At 35.4% G+C, this 18,865-nt stretch overlaps 1 protein-coding gene across 1 annotated transcript in view; it reads right to left on the minus strand.

Annotated features, from left to right (window-relative positions):
- The window catches only part of LOC138717797 (activating signal cointegrator 1 complex subunit 3), a 277,866-nt gene that overhangs the window by 102,509 nt on the left and 156,492 nt on the right, over positions 1 to 18,865 (minus strand). The gene's annotated exons all lie outside the window — the stretch shown is intronic.

The raw sequence follows: 18,865 nt of genomic DNA on the forward strand, positions 1-18,865 counted from the left end.
GCTGAGATCTGAGTCTGCAAAACTTCAAGTCTTCCAGCCTCCCACTGTTAACGAGGTCTGTAAGCATGTCTCCCTTATTTCTGGGTGCTAGCTTTATCACGCTTCACCTCAGCTGAGTATTGACTTAAAAGTTAAGAAAAACTAATACATTTATGTTCCAAATATTAAACTCTGAAGCTCAAGTCACTTTGCTTCCAGAAGCAAGCGGGAAGGAAAAAAGAAAACCAAACACTTAACCCCCCCCCCCAAATCAGCAGAGTTCATGCTATTTTAGCCCAATAGGAAGAATTGTCTTTCTGTTCAGAAACACAGCTTTGGGCTAATGCTCAAGTATCGCAAGAAGTACAGCTCTTTTATTACAATTAAGATGACAAGAGGAAAGGCATGATAACCCTGTTGTAAACTGGAATAAAGGACCTTCAACCAAGCTTATATGAGCTTAAATACAAGGCGAGAAAGCATGCCATCTACAATCTATTTATCCTTGCCTCTGGCTACTGGTTTCTCAGATTTTCATGTTTCAATGTCCCTGATTTGCCACAAACAGCTCTAATCTTTCTCCCATCTCTTCCACATTCCTAACTGCCGCACTCCCTGCCTTCCAAAATCAATTGCTGCTGATTATGACACCAGAAGGTTTGTGGTAATGATGACTCTCATCTTTCCCTAAAATATATTTCTTTATCATCTTTGTCAGCAGAGAATTTCTCCTTTTTCACAGATTACAAGGAGGTTAAGTATTTTCTGACCATCACTGTATTTTCAGCTCTGTACATTATAGTGAAGTAATTCTAGATGAAATTATTGCTATTATCATTATTTTAAATCTTCACATTTACTAGTAACTGACACACAGCCACTGGAAGTTGTCTTAAGGGATACAGACTGGGTAAAGAAAAACAAAAAATGATTCACGGTACTGGCATACTGCCAAACATGAACAATAAATCTCTGCAAACACAGAAATAAGTAGGGAGATGGGAATGCAATTATCAAGGAGTGCATGAAAAGAAAAACATTCTATGAAAACCACATTTTTCAACTTCACAATTATCCAGCTTCTTAATATCTGATCTTTCCTGGTTTAGCAGTAATTATTTACTGTTCATTTAAAGGAAATCAAACTCAGCTTTTAACTACACATGGTTTTTTTGGCAAATTTAATTAACTGCTGTAGTGGTTAAAAAAGAATAAATAAGAAATTGAAAGTGGCAGTGCAGTTCATGCACCTTATTCTTTACGAGCTACCAAAGAGAAACTAATATTTCATAAAGAACACACATGCACCAAGGTTTGCATTTATATTTCAACAACAAATCTCACAAAAGACAGGCATGTGGAAAATTCACTTCAGCTGCAAAGCTGAGAATAATCGAGACACAGAAACTTGGATTGATCTTGATGCAGAACGTGGTCTAAGCATTTAACAGTGTTATTAGCTTTTGTCTTAAATAAAGCAAACCTTCCTATGCTATGAGACAAACATTAGCAATCTCACTTGTTTAGTAGAGCTTTTTGTATTGGTGCCACGTGACTCTTTTGCAGGTACTAAAATAACTACTTTTCAAAATGTACAATTACTCAATGTCAACAATTACAGTTTAAATTTCATCCCTGTTCATTTTGTAGGAGAGTTGGACTAGACAACCTTCCAACTAAAACTATTCTTTGATTCTATGATAATATTATAACCTGTAGCTGAAAAAGCCAAATCTTGTTCTTGGATCTCCACAATTTAAAAATTACATATCTTTCTTTGTAACCTAATGTGACTGAAAAGGGGGCTTATTTACTAATGTGAAACTAAGAAGAGTAAAATATTGTACTATAAATGGGAGGAAGCTATTTGTTCATAGTTTTAGGAACTTCAGTATCACTGATTTAGAGTAAGGAACTTATGAATATTGGAAAGAGGAGGAGAAAGGGGAAAAGTTTGTGACAGAAAACACATTAAGACAGGTGAATGCTAGTATGACTATAATTTAAGTACTTACAAGCTTAAGATTAATCAACTGTTTAAAAATACATAGGTACACCTAAACATATCCATACAGTTACATTTAGAAAGAATACCCAAATGCTTCTAAAACACATTCTAAACCAACATCTTTGAAATATTTATTATTCACAGGTTTTGTCTCCTCATTTATTGAATTTATGAAGTGCTAGACATCCAGATTACACAGTAACCAGTTTAGAGACACATTAAATAATCTTTTTCCAACACAGACGATGATGAACATTATTTAAGGAAAAACTCATAGTCCATTTTTGAAATAGGAAAAAACAAATGCCAAGCAAATAAAATTATTAACTGTCCTGAATGATTCCATTAACTGTACAGAAATTGAATTAATTTTCCTTCCATAAAAATGTGGGCATTTAAAATTACAAAGATATAAGGCAAGTTAGTTCAAGAACAAAGAAGTAACCCAATTTTATAAAGTTAATTTTGAGAAAATAAAATAAAATAAATCACATATCTCAGTGATGACTTGGAAAAGTGCTCACGCAGCATATAATTTAATGGTAACATTTTTGCAAGCAAACCTTCTAAGCTCTTGTGCCAATGAATTGCATGGTTATTCTATTAAATCTGGATTTTAATGGTTGCAGAGACAACAAAACCAACAACTACTAAATAAGGGAAGTGAAACTATAAAAAGTTATACTACTCCCATCTTGTTCGATTATAGACTAAAAGGTTTTGCTTAAAATTTATACGAAATGTTACTAAGCGCCTCAGGTGTATGGAGAAGTGGTTATTATGAGGTCTGGCACTGGTCTTCTGATTAGAATTGATTTTCTTTCCCCTCCCTTATTGCTCAAGAGGGCTGTAGATTTATGACCTCTCCTTACATGTGCGTGTGCATCTAAACCAGCATGTATTAAATAAATTCCTAGTTTAGCTTGCTGCCACCTACATTTCTCCTTTAAATGTCTTGAATTTTATGCAGTTCTTGATTAAGAAACACTAAAAATGTCACAATTACACACAGAAAAATGTCCCGCTTAATTTTAATGAGAAACGAGGCATATGTAGGAGAAAAAAAAGTTTAATTTAGTATTTCAGCTAAAGACTTAAAAAAGATAACACCCTTCCTTACCCTTTTCTTGCATCTGCTATCACAAAGGTATCATCATTCATAAAGACTATAATCTGCATGCATTTTGTCTGAACTATCAATGTGATGTGAATCAAAGAATGAAATTTTAACAGGTTTTTAGCTACTTTTTTCTTACTTTATTTAAAAAACAAGTAAAAAGAGCAATAAAGCTTGATTATGAGAAGCAGCTGCCAATAAATTATTTCTTGATATGTGAAATACCAAATTATGTCTTTTCTTTACTCTCCAGTCGCTACACTCATCTTGGACAGACTAAGAAGATCACCACTACTTGATAAGATCAGGTTTTTTTTTCCCCCTTCTGTAAATTACTTATTTTTCCCTTCTACTTCCTCATTTCGAAGATATTGTTTCCAGCTCTGAATTTTGGTGTCTTATCCCAGTAACACAGTTTTTGACTATTGTGTATTTTCTTCCAGTAAAACAAATGGCACAGGGTATTCTAGGATTTTTCTCACGATCACCTTACTACGGCAAAACTTCATGCATGTGACCATGAGAATCAATCATTGCAATTTCCTTTCTCTCTAGTTCACAATATGGCAGCACTTGCACTTTGTTCAGAATGCAACATCATATTTGTTCACTGGTTTAAGCTATTTATTCCCATGAGACCTCTTAGTTTTGAGGTCTCATTAGCTTCACTTGATGTGTGTCAGTGCTCAGACAGTACAGATACCACAGATGCCTAAACCAAAGTAAGGTACCTTTTGCTGTAGCCCTCAATGACAGGCAGTTTTAATTACCACTTCTACTGTGTGATGAATACAACTCAATTATTTCCAAAATAACTATTTTATAACTTTCCAGAAAAGATCTGAAAGTGTTAATTCTTAGACTGACCCTCTATACTGTTTTAAGTTTTATCAAGACAAAAGCCTCTCTGCCTCATTCATATTAATCTTAATTGCTGGATTTGCTCTGCTGGCTCATTTAGAGAATACTGATTCTCTTTCAAAATTTATGAGATCAAGGTAAGCTTGGAGATGTAAAGGGCAGCTGAGAAAAGCAGAATGAAAAGCGGGAAGCTAAAGAGTCTGTCAGTGGGCTTATTTCAGTTTCTTAAATACAAAAAACTAACAGGATTTCAGCATGTATGAGGACCAAAAGAAATGGAAAGAAATGAACAAAAGGATCATTCACCCTTTTTGCTCTTCAGAATTTACTACATAAATATTGCGTATTAATTGATCTATACAAGTGAAATCTTTAACATAAGTTTTATACTTTATTCACAAGTGCTGTTTCAAACAGGAGAGATCAAAACTTAGATGATGTAAACAAAACCATGAGAAGGGTTTTTTAAATATGAAGTAAAAAGACTAATTTTTTTTGGTAAACCCCCATGAGACTCCTTAATAAGCACAGTTTGAGCAAATATATGAATCATAGAATAACCAGGTTGGAAGAGACCCACCGGATCATCGAGTCCAACCATTACTATCAAACACTAAACCATGCCCCTTAGCACCTCGTCCACCCATGCCTTAAACACCTCCAGGGAAGGTGACTCAACCACCTCCCTGGGCAGCCTGTTCCAGTGCCCAATGACCCTTTCTGTGAAGAATTTTTTCCTAATGTCCAGCCTGAACCTCCCCTGGCGGAGCTTGAGGCCATTCCCTCTTGTCCTGTCCCCTGTCACTTGGGAGAAGAGGCCAGCACCCTCCTCTCTACAACCCCCTTTCAGGTAGTTATAGAGCGCAATGAGGTCTCCCCTCAGCCTCCTCTTCTCCAGGCTAAACAACCCCAGCTCTCTCAGCCGCTCCTCATAAGGCCTGTTCTCCAGCCCCTTCACCAGCTTTGTTGCTCTTCTCTGGACACGTTCCAGAGCCTCAACATCCTTCTTGTGGTGAGGGGCCCAGAACTGAACACAGTACCCGAGGAGCGGTCTCACCAGTGCCGAGTAAATATGAAAACTTGAAAAAAAACTAAACTGTGAAGATGAGCACTTAGACTCTCTGACGTTATGAAAGAAACTGAACATGAAGAAATACAAATTGGAGAAAAAAAGGAATGCATTTGAGCTACGATGACTTTACCTGAGGACTCTCATTCACAAATTAGAACTTTATTTGTATTATTCAACTTGTACTGTCTGCATAATAACTAAGCTATCAGCAGCTGTTTCTAGGACAAGGATGAAGTGGAACCTTATGTGGTAAGAATAAGATTAAATTATTATTTTATTCCAGAATCGAAAAATTAACTTTGAAAGAAATTTTCCCTGAAGGATTTAAAAGTTGAATATGTTTCTGTGATGAATATACATTAAAAAATTGGTCCTTATCTTGTGTTACCTTTCATACTGCTTGAGAAACAGCATGAAATAGAAAATTAGTAGTATAATATTTACTAAATATGTACATATATTCACATATAAACAACTTGTCATGAAACTCTTCTGAAAAGTTATAAATCAGGCACTTCTAAAAAGATACCCAACAGTTTAATAAATTGGATTTAGGTAGTACTTAAGTGCTGATATGCCCTAACATTACTTCCCTTGCTTTTTCCTGAAAACAGCAGCATTGGCTTCACTGACTGTACGCCCTGCAGCTGGTTTCTGTGAAGAACACTAAGACTACCAAGAGCTCTCCCCAACAAACATGACTTGTATGACATGCATCATTTCTGGATGGATGCAGGCTGGCTAATACACTATTCTGCTTAATGAGTATGCACGCTCATTCTCTACATCTTCAGTTTTTTAATGTATCTAGCTATTAACTTTGTACAGTTATCCTGAAGTAATGTCTCTCCAACACTTATTCTTCTACCGGGTTATAATTAGTGGGTACCTGGCATGACAGCATTTAAAGGAGGTAATTCTAGCAAACAAATGTGAATCAGTTTGAATTTTCCTAGAAAAGTCAATAATCTAATTGTCTCCCTCTGGAGATTTAAGTTCACAATAGTAAAGTTAGAATTGTTTAAAACTATGATATACTGATCTGATCAATCTACTGAAATAATCTCACTAAGTTCTGTAATGTGCTCTAAAAATACCTCTAAAGGAGAAAGGAGAGCAGAGAGCAATGTGACTGTTTTGCTTAAATGCCTTTATCAGTTTAAAGACAATAATTCTTCTGAGTGCAATTGTCAGGACTAATTTTCTGTATTGGAGTATTACAATTGTTTTTCTTCTGAGCCTTCTCCTCTTTGTGTGTCTGCAGGTTTATATTGATGTAAGGTTGTCTCCTGTCAATTCATAACTTAGAAAATCTTGTTTAGAATAGAAATCTGTCCTTAGTTCTCAGTAGGCCACAGGCTATTTTTCAGTTGTTGCACTAAAACTACATGCACACATAATTTTCTGCAGGGCAGAACTAACTTCAGTGACATTTTAAAAAATATTTCAGATCTATATAACATACTGGGTTTCTGTAGAATAAACTACCAGAGAGTTCAATTTGAATTAGAAAAAATGTATGAAAAAGAGAAAGGAGAAGTTTAGGCGATCAGGAATAATTGCCAAGCAGCCTATTCTAGTTGTGACTGTCTTATTTTTATTCAAGTGAGGTAACAGTCTCTCTCCTTCAAAGCCATACAACCATCTTTGTCTATAACTACCTGAGATATGCTTAGATGATACTTATATTTTAGTACACTACATTGCTTATCTTTATTATTTAGACTTAGTTGTTTACTTTTCAGTCCATGTTGCTAACTCTTCTACTTTTTACAAGGTCAGAGTTTGTAGATGGTCTTTGAAGAATAAACTTAGGAATCTGTCGTTCCTTTTAAAGGAAAATGAATTCTGCAAATATGGATCAAGAAGACTTGTCAGCTTTCAAAAGTGAAGAGTGAAAACTTATAATTTTTCTGCTAATAAAGAAAATCTGAATTATTGCTGGAAAACTGCTTACACAGTAGAGGTAACTGCTGGAACTTTGATACCTGGCAATTCAATGATTCCTTGATGTAGATAATACTGTGGTTTTTCATAATAATGCGGGCTTAAAACGTACTTTGCAGTTGTACAAACGTAACATTATTCGTTATGTCTTTATGCTCCAAATAGAGAATAGTTTAAAAAAAATCCTATGAATTACCCTATTTTTATTTTTTTTATTCAGAATAAAAGGAGGTGTAAGGCAGAATTTCTGGCACTTTCTTCTATTGCCCTGGCCCTAGCACAGATCATAAACTATTTATTTCACAAGGTTGTGTTTCATCCTACTGGCTGATGGGAATGATGACTACCAGTTAAAGAATGAATTGGCATGGTGTTCAGAAATATCTTGTCTTATTCAGTGTGTCCTTTTGCAGTACATTAAGTAACATCATAGCAATCTCATCTTTTTTTTAACTGGAAAAGTTACATGCTGCATAGAGAATGAAATAAGTTTCTATGGGAGGAGAAAGAATATGAATTGGATAAAAACTCTGAACAAGAGGTAAACATTTAACTTAATCTTTGATTCCTAATTTCTGCTATCTAAAATGCAGAAGATGAAAGTGTTCACAGATCTCACAGAGGAGAGAAGATAAGAAAATTTAGTATTGCTAAGACGTTACATTTTTGAGCCAGGTCGACAAGCCAAGAATGAAAGCACCAGGAATGCAAGTTTGCCCAAGCTCAAATGACGGATTTGCAACAAGTCACCAATGTAGACATTGTTTAAAATTACCTCCCTTGATGCCTATCCTTTATAAAAAAAAAAAAAAGGAGGAACAATACACTACCTCAACTTGAGCCACATTTTTATAACATGGACCAAAATAACCTAACATTTCATTTCAAGTAAGATGGTTGTGCCTGTCTTAAAACTGAATGTCTTAAAAGTGAATTACTGATTCTCAGATTAAGAACGTAGACTGAATTTAAGAACCTAGACTGAAAAATAATCCTTTTGCAACACATGGAAAACAGCACTAGGTTTAGATAGAAAGGAAATGCTCATTATATTGACTCAGTTTAAGCTCCATCACTGAGTGAAAATTCAGTAAAAATAATAATAATTTTCACATATTGTACAAATAAGCATCTTTCTATTGTTTATAGTAAGTGCTATAAAAATTATATTAAGACATTTTTGCACTGCTTCAGTATCATAAAAATCTGGACTTTATGGTAAACAGAATTCTGTACCTAAGTAATCTTATTAAAAGAAGAGTCAAAGCATTTCAGTTTAGCAATAACATGAAAATGCATAGCTGTTAACATTTAATTAATTGTAAGACAACAAAATTTTAAAATGCATGCAAAATCATGTAAAGCTCTGGTGTTTTTTCTCATCGATTTAGAATTAAACTGTTCTTTTTCTGGGAACGGATATCTGAAACATGTAAAATACAGCAAGGGGTATCTATTCTTCTCCAGCCCTTGAGACAGGAATTCCTGTTGTTAACCACTTGGACTACACAGATGAAAAGGTCATCAATCTTGGTCTGTTTTGCTGACAACAGAAGTTTTCGGTATGCTGTTAGAAACTAGCCAGTAGGGAAGATATACAGCACCAAAAGAAATACAGAGAGACAATTTGATGACATGCAAGGGTAGCATTGCAAGAGCAAGGATGAATTTGTACTGGTCTCAGTTTGAATACTGACATCCTCTGGAGACCTAGTTAAACCTTTTGTTGCCATGCTTAACTGTGCAAAGATTTCAATACTTCTGTTTCAACAGGAAACTGATACTGCTATATAACAAGTATAACTATTTGTTATATTTTAGGAAATGTCCTTTGCTTTGTAATACTCAAAACTGCCACTCTACTGAGCCATGACAATAACTGATGTGTTTTCACTCTGAGACAATGAAAACAGAAAGTGTTTTCAAGGCTTTTCCAACACAACTGCAGATTACTTATTAGATATTGTTACGATTTTTAGTGCAATTCCTCCTAAAAGTCTCTACAGACTGGGACATCATTAATGCTGCAAGAAAAAAAAATCCATTTGTGAACATTAAGCTTGTTTCTTATTTCATAATTAAACCTTAACGGTTTACTACAACTTCAAACCTATGCAAAGTGATAGACTGAGGATTCTTCAGAAGAATACATTTTTTTAACTGGTTTTATAGGTAACTGGAGATCTGGAGATTATTAATAAATAATCTATAGGGGTTTCAAATAGTTTGAGACTGGCATCAGTATGAAGGACCATGAAAATGTAAAATTTATCTTGAAACAGGAAAATAACCTAGGTATTAAATGTCTTTTGATTTGGTATTGTGGCTTGGTTTCTTCACTATTCTAGCTTCTGCCCTACAGCATCAAAGAAATAAACACAACAATATTAAGCATATGATAAAAATGCAAGTCAATAAAAGTGGTACACCCTTCTAAGTTAAAAAAGGTCAATATTATACTCACCATTCATAAAGTAACTTCAACTACGTAACCTGTACTTTAACAAGAAAATAATCAAACTACATCAGACCATCTGTAGCACCCTAAGTTTTTTCACTGATAACTGTGTAATATGAAGACCCATAAGAAAATTCATAATGTAATTAGCATCACAAAGTTTTTTTATTTGTGTGCTAATAATAATACTAAACAAGTCTTAATACTAAAGACATTTCACTGCTCCTGTGTCATCGCTCTTTTAAAAGAACTTCAAGGATTCCTAGTAACATTTCATAGTTCAGTGTTGCCAAATGTTAAATTTTACAAGACAAGTACTTCTGAGAAATCTCCATAGGATTTTAAAAATTATAGATGCTTATGTGTTTTCATATTGCAATGCTCATAGAGTATAATCTGATTAATTATAGTATGTGATAATGATTTATCTGATAAAGTACTAACACACACACAAATCTCTTAAGAAACCAATCAATCTTTAAGTGGTGGGATCAGTGAAATCTGGTTTCCTATGAATTTTATATTTCTTATGCCCCTGTTCCAACTCAAATGCATGCCCCATCAGATTTCCATAACCTCATCTCTCCCAGAACTACTGTCTTGCCTTACTGTTTCATAATTTTTCTACTGTACCCTCAGAACAAAAAATTACACCTTAGAAATGACATTTGTAAGACTCACACTGGTTATCAACACTGTCATCCAATTATTACAAACACCTTTGACAACTGTGTTGTCTTTTTTGTTAGTTTTATTCCAAATTACTAGCAGGCAATTTCTGACATTCTGCAACCTCAGTGCAGAACTGTAAATGCTGTGAACTATTAAACATTGTTCAAAGTCAGTTTCAAAGGTAACATGATGTCTTTATATCCCTAATAGGGCATAGAAGTAACACCTAATAAATGATGAAACAAGGTGGTTTATATTACTATGCTCTTTTGGCCAGCAGACTTGGGAATTCACAGACAGATTGTCAGCTAAACTGGGGCAACTATTAGGCTTGCTGCCAGAGGAAACCAGCTGATGCAAGAAAAGAACACTGCGTAGCCACCTCCATAGAGCTCAATCTTACAGCCAGATCCTTTTCAAATGTAGTGTATTTCCCCACAGAGCCCTGCTAAATTATGAGATCCCTTGTAGTTTTAATCTCTTATCTACCAGAACACAGTCTTACTAGCTCTTCTTTCTTGAGAAAAAAAAATCTCCTCAGATCTAGCCTTTACAGTCCAAATATTTTGTCACTTATGTTTCATGCTTCACAAAAGAGGAAGATTATTACTTTACAGAGTTTAGAAATGAGAGAGGTGAAGACAATTACGTCTAATTAAATTTGGCTCTGAAAGACTGTTTTCTACAGGTCTCTAAGCACGTACCTAGCACATATACCTCCTCTTCAAGGCTTATATTTTGAGCAAAGGATGACTTATTTTGTTGTGCCAATAATTTTTATAATATATTTACAGGGACTTGAGAAAAAATATTGCACTGGTGTTAATTTATTGGTCTGCTTTGTCTAGTGTTTGTACACTAGACTAGAAATCCTCTGTCAAAACTAAGGAGTTTGCTATTGTTCTGATATGGTAATTCATATACCATTATTTTAAAGCAGGCTAAACAGTTTCTTCAGCAAACTAACTGTAAATGTCTTACCCACACAGCAGATAGGTCTCAGAGGGAATTTAAGAAAATATCTCACATAGCAAACATACCATGGAGACTAAATTACCTGGTATGGGAAGAAGTAAGGAGATTGTTACTTCTCACTTAAGGCAGCACATAGCAGCACAAAACAAGAGAGAGGAAAGCAGCTGTGCTGCTTCCACTGTCCTTTCTCCAACCGTGACTAATTTCCATATTTCATACTCTGTTTGCTTATCATTCCTATATTAGTGCTAATGACTGTTCAAAAGTGTTAGATGTCATACCGTTGAGCTTCATTTTCTTTAATCTTTTAATTATATTAACAGTCTTTCTTCTGTACAATTAGTAGTCATATCTGTCCAATCATCACATCCTTCATGCATTTCCTCTCCTTGAAAACACTGTTCATCTCACAATTTTGCCTTCTTTGAAGAGCAGCCTAATCTCAAAAGGCTTTGAAAAATTCTTTACCTAGGAGCTGAGTCTGTATCTACAATGCTGCCTTTTTTTAGGGTGTTAGGATTCTAGGAGGAAAGCGAATAGTAAACAATGCCAACACTTGCCTTAAAATTGGTATATGTATATAATTTACCACTTGAAGTAACAACATTTTAAAGCTGAGTATCTTTATATAGGTTTAAATAAAAAAATAACTAAAGTTTAACTAAAAATATCTAAAATTAGAAGTTTTTTCCCTACTTTGACTGAAAGCACATACTATGTAAAACACTTCTGTAACTCACACTGCAGTTGAGACATATTAATAGCTTTCCTGTATAAAGAGAACCTTTATCTGACTGTACAGAACTGAACCACGTACCATGGTTCACTGCTAAGGCAAATATCATGCTGGTGGAGTTTCATAACACAAGCATACTACAGGGTTATCATCAACATATCAGTTTTCAGTGGTTTCAAGATGGTAATATTGAATTATGAATTAAAATAAGAAAAAAAAGGAGTGGAGAATCTTTCACTCTTGCAATCTGTACAAACTTTTAATTAGATTCAGTGTGACAGACATTTCAAAAAACTTTTACTGTTTTGCTTGATTTTCTCATTATACACTTTGAAAGCCAACATAAAATGATATATTGTATATAAAATGAATGTAAACAACATAATGTATAAAAATATATATGGCAAAGTAAACATGAGTATCATCACTCAACTTTAGAAATTAGTTTACACATCTAAAAATATTTTACTTTGCAAATGCCAACCTAAAAATCTGAAGCTATTTAACAAGCTATTTCCATTAATTTGGTATTTGGATTTCAGCTAATTTTGAAATGGAAGTTTTGAGCTCCAAATACAAAATTGTCAGTCATCTTGTCACAGAAATTTTACACAAAATGGAAACACAGAGGCTACACTTACCTATAACACTGGTGTTATTGCTTCTACCCCCAGTGACCATTCACCAGAGGAAAACCTACCAAGCCTGTTTTCTGTGATAGTAACAGACAGACTTTCTGATCAGATTTATAGAAACAGACTCATGACTTAGAATTCCTGGCATAGCCTTTTCAGTCTTGAGATCAACCTAGAAAAGATTTCCTACTCTATTTCTTTTTTGAGGAAGCATCACTTGAGATAACTAGATCATTCCATCATACTTGTTTAATCTGCACGCTGCTAAAACTGAAGACAAGAGGGCCAGCTAATCCTATCTGATGCAGAGAAATATCCCTAGGAAGTAAATTAACTGCCTGACCATTTGAGACAGCCCATTTTGCCAGAAGCTTGATATGGCAGGGTTCAGTTTGAGATTAAAACACTTCACACATCTACATCAGATCTGTACAGCTGCAGTTGGTGTCTGAGCACCATTCACAGTCAACGGGCATCAGGCAGCAGGGCTTGTACAGCATTTCTGATCCCTGATTGCCCCATGTCTGCTAATGGTTGAGCTCGGGCATCCTCTTGGCTCCACTGGCTGAAATGCATGGAACTCCATGAAATACAACAGGACTTCAGGCAATTCACATATTTCTAGTTAGAATCATAGAATAGTTTTGGGTTGGAAGGGACCTTAAAGATCATCTAGTTCCAATCCCCCTGCCACAGGCAGGGGCACATCCCACTAGATCAGGCTGCCCAAGGGCCCATCCAACCTGGCCTTGAACACCTCCAGGGATGGGGCAGCCACAACTTCCCTTGGCAACTTGTGCCAGTGTCTCACCACGCTCATGGCGAAGAAATTCTTCCTTACATCAAGCCTAAATCTGCCTCTCTCCAGTTTATACCTGTTCCCCCTTGTCCTATCACTACAAGCCTTTATAATAGTCCCTCTCCAGCTTTCCTGAAGGCCCCTTTCAGGTACTGGAAGGTTGCTATAAGATCTCCTCGGAGCCTTCTCTTCTCCAGGCTGAACAAGCCCAACACTTGCAGCCTGTCCTCCTACAGGAGGTGCTCCACCCTTCTGATAATCTTTGTAGCCCTCCTCTGGACCCATTCCAACACCTCCATATCCTTCTTATGTTGAGGATTCCAGAACTGGACACAGTACTCCAGATGAGGTCTCACAAGAGAGGAATAGAGAGACAGAATCACTTCCCTCAAACTGCTGGCCATGCTTCTTTTGATGCAGCCCAGGATACGGTTGGCCTTTTGGGTTGCGAGCACACACTAATGGCTCATGTCGAGCTTCTCATCAACTAGCATGCCCTAATTGTTCTCTGCAGGGCAGCTCTCAATCATGTCATCCCCCATCGCGTACTGAAATCAGAGATTGCCCCGACCCAGGTGTAGGATCTTGCACATGGCCTTGTTGAACTTCATGAGGTTCTCATAGGACCACTTCTCCAGACTGTCCAGGTCCCCCTGGATGACATCCCATCCTTTCAGTGTGGCAACTACAGCACTCAGCTTGGTGTCATCTACAAACTTGCTGAGGGTGCACTCAATCTCACTGTCTGTATCACTGATGAGATATTAAACAGCACCAGTCCCAGCACAGACCCCTGAGGGACACCACTAGTCACGGACTTCCATTTAGACTTTAAGCCATTGACCACTACTCTCTGAATATGACCATCCAACTAGTTTCTTATCCACCAAATAGTCCACTCATTAAATCCATATCTCTCCAATTTAGAGAGGAGGATGTTGCGAGGGACCATGTCAAAGGCTTTACAGAAAAAGTTATCACGTGCAGTGTCCTAAAATCTGCGTGCTATAATCTCAGCCTGAAATGCACTCCATTGGCATGTTTCAGATTTAGACTAATGAATGAGATTTTTCCTGAAAAGAATTAAAGACAAAACAGACCCTCAAATAACTTTCCATTGTAACAGATTTCTATTGTAACTGACTCAGGTGGCATTGCCTCAACACTCCCAGATGGTACAGATCAATAATAGCTGTTAATTATAACTCACTATTCCAAGTACTTTGGAATTTGCATTAGCTGTCTTCACACTAATCCCTGCTTTTTCTGATACTGAATACCTCCTATCCCAGAGAAACTGAAGAAACAATTGTAAAGTTAATGGCCCTATACATAAAAACTAATCAGATCATCCTACGGTTTTAAATGCCTGAACATAACTGAAGAACATCATAGTAAAAACAGAAATGGAAAAATTACATCCGTTATATTTTTGACAATGGCAACTTAATGAGGGGCATTATTTATTATGAATTCTTTTCATATTTGTGAGAAACCTGAAATATAATTATGCACCTTCCCATAAAATATTATGTCCCCACAGTCTTTTCTTTTCCACAGACAAAATTATGCAATAAATTCACAGAATCTGTCATCACCACACTCACTACAAGCTATAGTGCTACTTAAAAGCATGGCAAGAAACGGTTTTCTCCAATGTGACAAAGTTGATAAGAACGTATATAACTGAAATGTTCTCACACTGTTATTATCAGACAAAGAATGGGATTAAATGTCCAGTTAATCTCCATTTTCCCCTAACCAGAAAAAGGATAGCAGATATTAAGTCATATTTTTTAGCTGTACAAATTTACAGTTATTGGTTTAATTTTCAGTTTGAGAGGAAAATTCAAAAATGTTGTGTTTGATTGAACTGTGAAATCTGTGAAACCTTGAATTGGTCTCAGGGTCCTCAGTACAAATTCAGCAATAGAGGACAAAAGCTTTCCACTAATTTCAGACTAAGTATAAACTTTATGGGGAATCCCACCCAACTTCCTCAAAATTCCAAAAGAAAATGCTTTGCAAGTACTAGCAGTGCTTCACCCTCCACCTTTACACATAGCATATATTTCATATTACTGAGGAGAAAAGTGAATTCAGGAAATTCTAAAATTGCTACTTTAAGTGATGACTTTCTGTATTTACATCAGCCCCTTTACAGGCACAATAAATTTTGATGTCGCTCCTCCTGAAAAAGACAAACATTCATAAAGCTATTTGGCAAAGCTATGTTCAGGAGTGATCAATTCATCCTTATGCATTTTTCTCCAACTAACCCCAGTTCTAATGCCTGAAACTAATTTCATACATATATTGCACAAGAGTTAATACAACCTTGAAAGATATAAATATTGAATTTTTCTTTTTACTAGTAACTGTTATTCCAGTAATCAAAACAATTGCAGTCACAGAAAACTAAATGCTTAAAACTGTTAAATTTTGTTAGCTTCCTAATATATGCACCGTTTGAGAATGTATGTTTTTTTTAGCAAGGGTGAGCATAGTCCATATTTTATTACTCCACATGTACTTTGTACATATATGTCATACATTATACTTATTACACATCTAACGTACCTATCCTGCATTTTGTATTCTCATTTATTAATGTATGCAAAGAGAGAAAAGGAAAGGAAGAAATGGGAATAAGAAAAAGAATCTCTCTGAAATTTCATAGCAAATAATCCATATTTCAGGTAAAGCAGAGCTGCGCTTCAGGTTAGATGCCTGGTAGTAGTATGCATTTATTTTTAATTCCCAGTCTTCAAAATACTCAAGCAAAACAATGAACAGGAGCCTTTCACTCACATAAAATCAGAATACATGTGCATTTAAAAGTATGGCCACAAGGTGGCTCTCAATACTCAGCATTGAAAACTAGATCTGAAAACAAAAAGAATGTTAGCTTTGTTTTCTTATTTATAAGGGATATATCTCATCTCACTTATTCGTAAAACATTTATTTCCACATCAGACAAATACTTTGAAGAAATTTTAAATTTACTTTGTTCATCAACATAATGTACCCTTATACAAATAATTCCAATGAGAGATTTCCACTTAATCTGTAACAGTATCACTTTCCTGTAGTCACATATTTCACCCCAAATCTAAGCCCTTTTGACAGTTGGAATTCATATGTACATAACTGAAATAATTTATTTATTACTTTTTGATTAATATATTTTTCAACTATTTACAAGTACTAGTTCTGTTACATGATGAAAACTACGTGAAACTTCTACATAGAACATGAATTTGCAAGAGGATAGTATCTTATACATCTTGGGTTTTTTTACCAATATGTTCTAGCTATATGCTTTATGTTCTTAAATACCATTTTATTTTTCCTTTTACATGTTTATTAATATTTGTGGGGTTTGTTGGCAACCTTCCATTCATTTCTGTAGTAATTTTAGTTTAAAAAATATCTCTACTTTCATTTAATGATTATTTTTCCCACAAGTGTGGAAATATGGTATTTAAAGAAACCAGACCATGTGGGAAAAAATAATAAATAGAGGTATTATTGTTAAACCAGTAAAGAATTATTACTCGATTCTGAACCAATGAATTTTAGACCTGTACAGTACACAAGAAGTATAGAAGTCTCTCGGAACCATCATGTTTGATATATTACATAGACAAGAGAGATTGGTCGTTACTTTAAGAAATATGCTTCCTCACAGGAACAAAATCAAAGAGAACATCTGAAAATAATTACAGTTGTTTTAAAATTAAAGGCCCATGGAGCAAGAGACCAGATATGTTTTCAATGCTATGCTGCAGTACAAACTTTTTTACTATACTATAGCTATTATAATACAGATATAGCTATTAGAACCAAGAAAATAATTTGAGTGTAAGGGATCATTAAGGAATTATAAGTAATAGTGGAAACTATATGAATGGTTTTTAACCCATGAATCAATGGGACAAATTCTCATATTCTTATTGCTTTAAGTTCCAGAATCTTGCAGAAAATCCACATCAGCAAAAAGTTAAACTGTGCTATGTTTTCTCTATGAAACACTATTTTGTGTTTTATCATGTCCTTAGGGCTTACTCCAAAGCAAACAGTCTCTTTCCCATTAGCTTCAATATGTTTTTCAATGAGATCCTTCAACTTCAAGCCAACTAGGACTCTGTTCAATTATTCAGCAATACTACAGTTTAAATGAAAACGATGCTAAAGGCTTCAAACTCTTCAGATTTCTGATTGCTGTCCTTAATAAACAGACATAGCACAATACTTGGAAAAAGTGATCTCTAGAATCAAAGACTTTGCATTGGAATTCTACATTTGATTACCAAATTGATGTATATCAAAGCCAGAGGTACTCTCACATACAGAAAATGTGCAGTATTTTTCATCCTTGATGCAACGGCCTTTGATTCCTGAGTTAACTGCTTTTATTATTTTTACAAAGAGTTTAGAAAGGCTTTTGGAAAGCTATTGATACTCTATATTCTAGAACCTAAGGGTTTGCCATCCACTACTAGGTTTTTAGCATTTTTCAAACAATTGTCAACAGTTCAGAACTTGCGCATTCATAAGCCACTGTTGAACTAACTTCCTACAGTTTTTAGCAATCTAAAAGAAAAAAGAATTTCTAGGATATACCAGTTACTAACCTAGAGGCCATAACCTTACAGAGAAATAATGACACATGGTGAATTCAAATTTAATTGAATCAAAATTAATCATACAGTGTTATTTATAGAAAATGACAGCTCCTCTTAGTACTTACTAGAAATCAACATGGCTTCTTCAAAAATGCCACTCAAGTTCATTATTATAATAGCTGACAATTTTTTAGAAAAGCTCTTACAAGTCCTTGCTTGGAAAAACCCTTCTGATTCAAAAGAAAAATATATCAGAAGCCTTGCTGCTTTCAAGGCTGAAGCATAATATTTCTAAATCAGAGGTTTAATTTGCCAGTGAAAACTGTGCAGCACCCAGGAAATATTGCCTCTCAAAAAACAAAGATGCTGCAAACTCTTTTGGTCACAAGTACTTTGTTGGTGTGCAGGGCAGACTACCTCAGGTCTTGCTGAGTTCCTGCCACCAGCAGCTGCACATAACATCTTTCCCCCATGTAACAACTATTGTGTTGCGCAGTTACAGAACACTCCTATTTATTTTTCTTATCTATAGTTGGTATTTGCTTGTTTGGAAAAAGTAACTTAATACATCTTTACTTATCTTTATGTACACAAACTTCATTTTGGTCTTAGTCCACTTGTATCTATTGGGAAACATGCACAATTGCCTGATTTTTTTTTTAGAACCTTTGCTAACTTCATCAAAATCTTCCAATATTTAGAGAATCTGTTGGACATTTGTCTCAGCAATTCATATTTTCTACCTTCTGTCATTGAAAAGATTCACTAGAGAAGTTCTGGATAAACGTTTGAAATCACATGTGTAGTATTGAGAGAGCTGAAGTTGTTTATCCTGGAGAAGAGGAGGCTGAGGGGAGACCTCATTGCGCTCTATAACTACCTGAAAGGGGGTTGTAGAGAGGAGGGTGCTGGCCTCTTCTCCCAAGTGACGGGGGACAGGACGAGAGGGAATGGCCTCAGGCTCCACCAGGGTAGGT

The sequence above is a fragment of the Phaenicophaeus curvirostris genome, chromosome 2 (assembly GCF_032191515.1).
Source record: "Phaenicophaeus curvirostris isolate KB17595 chromosome 2, BPBGC_Pcur_1.0, whole genome shotgun sequence".
NCBI lineage: Eukaryota > Metazoa > Chordata > Aves > Cuculiformes > Cuculidae > Phaenicophaeus > Phaenicophaeus curvirostris.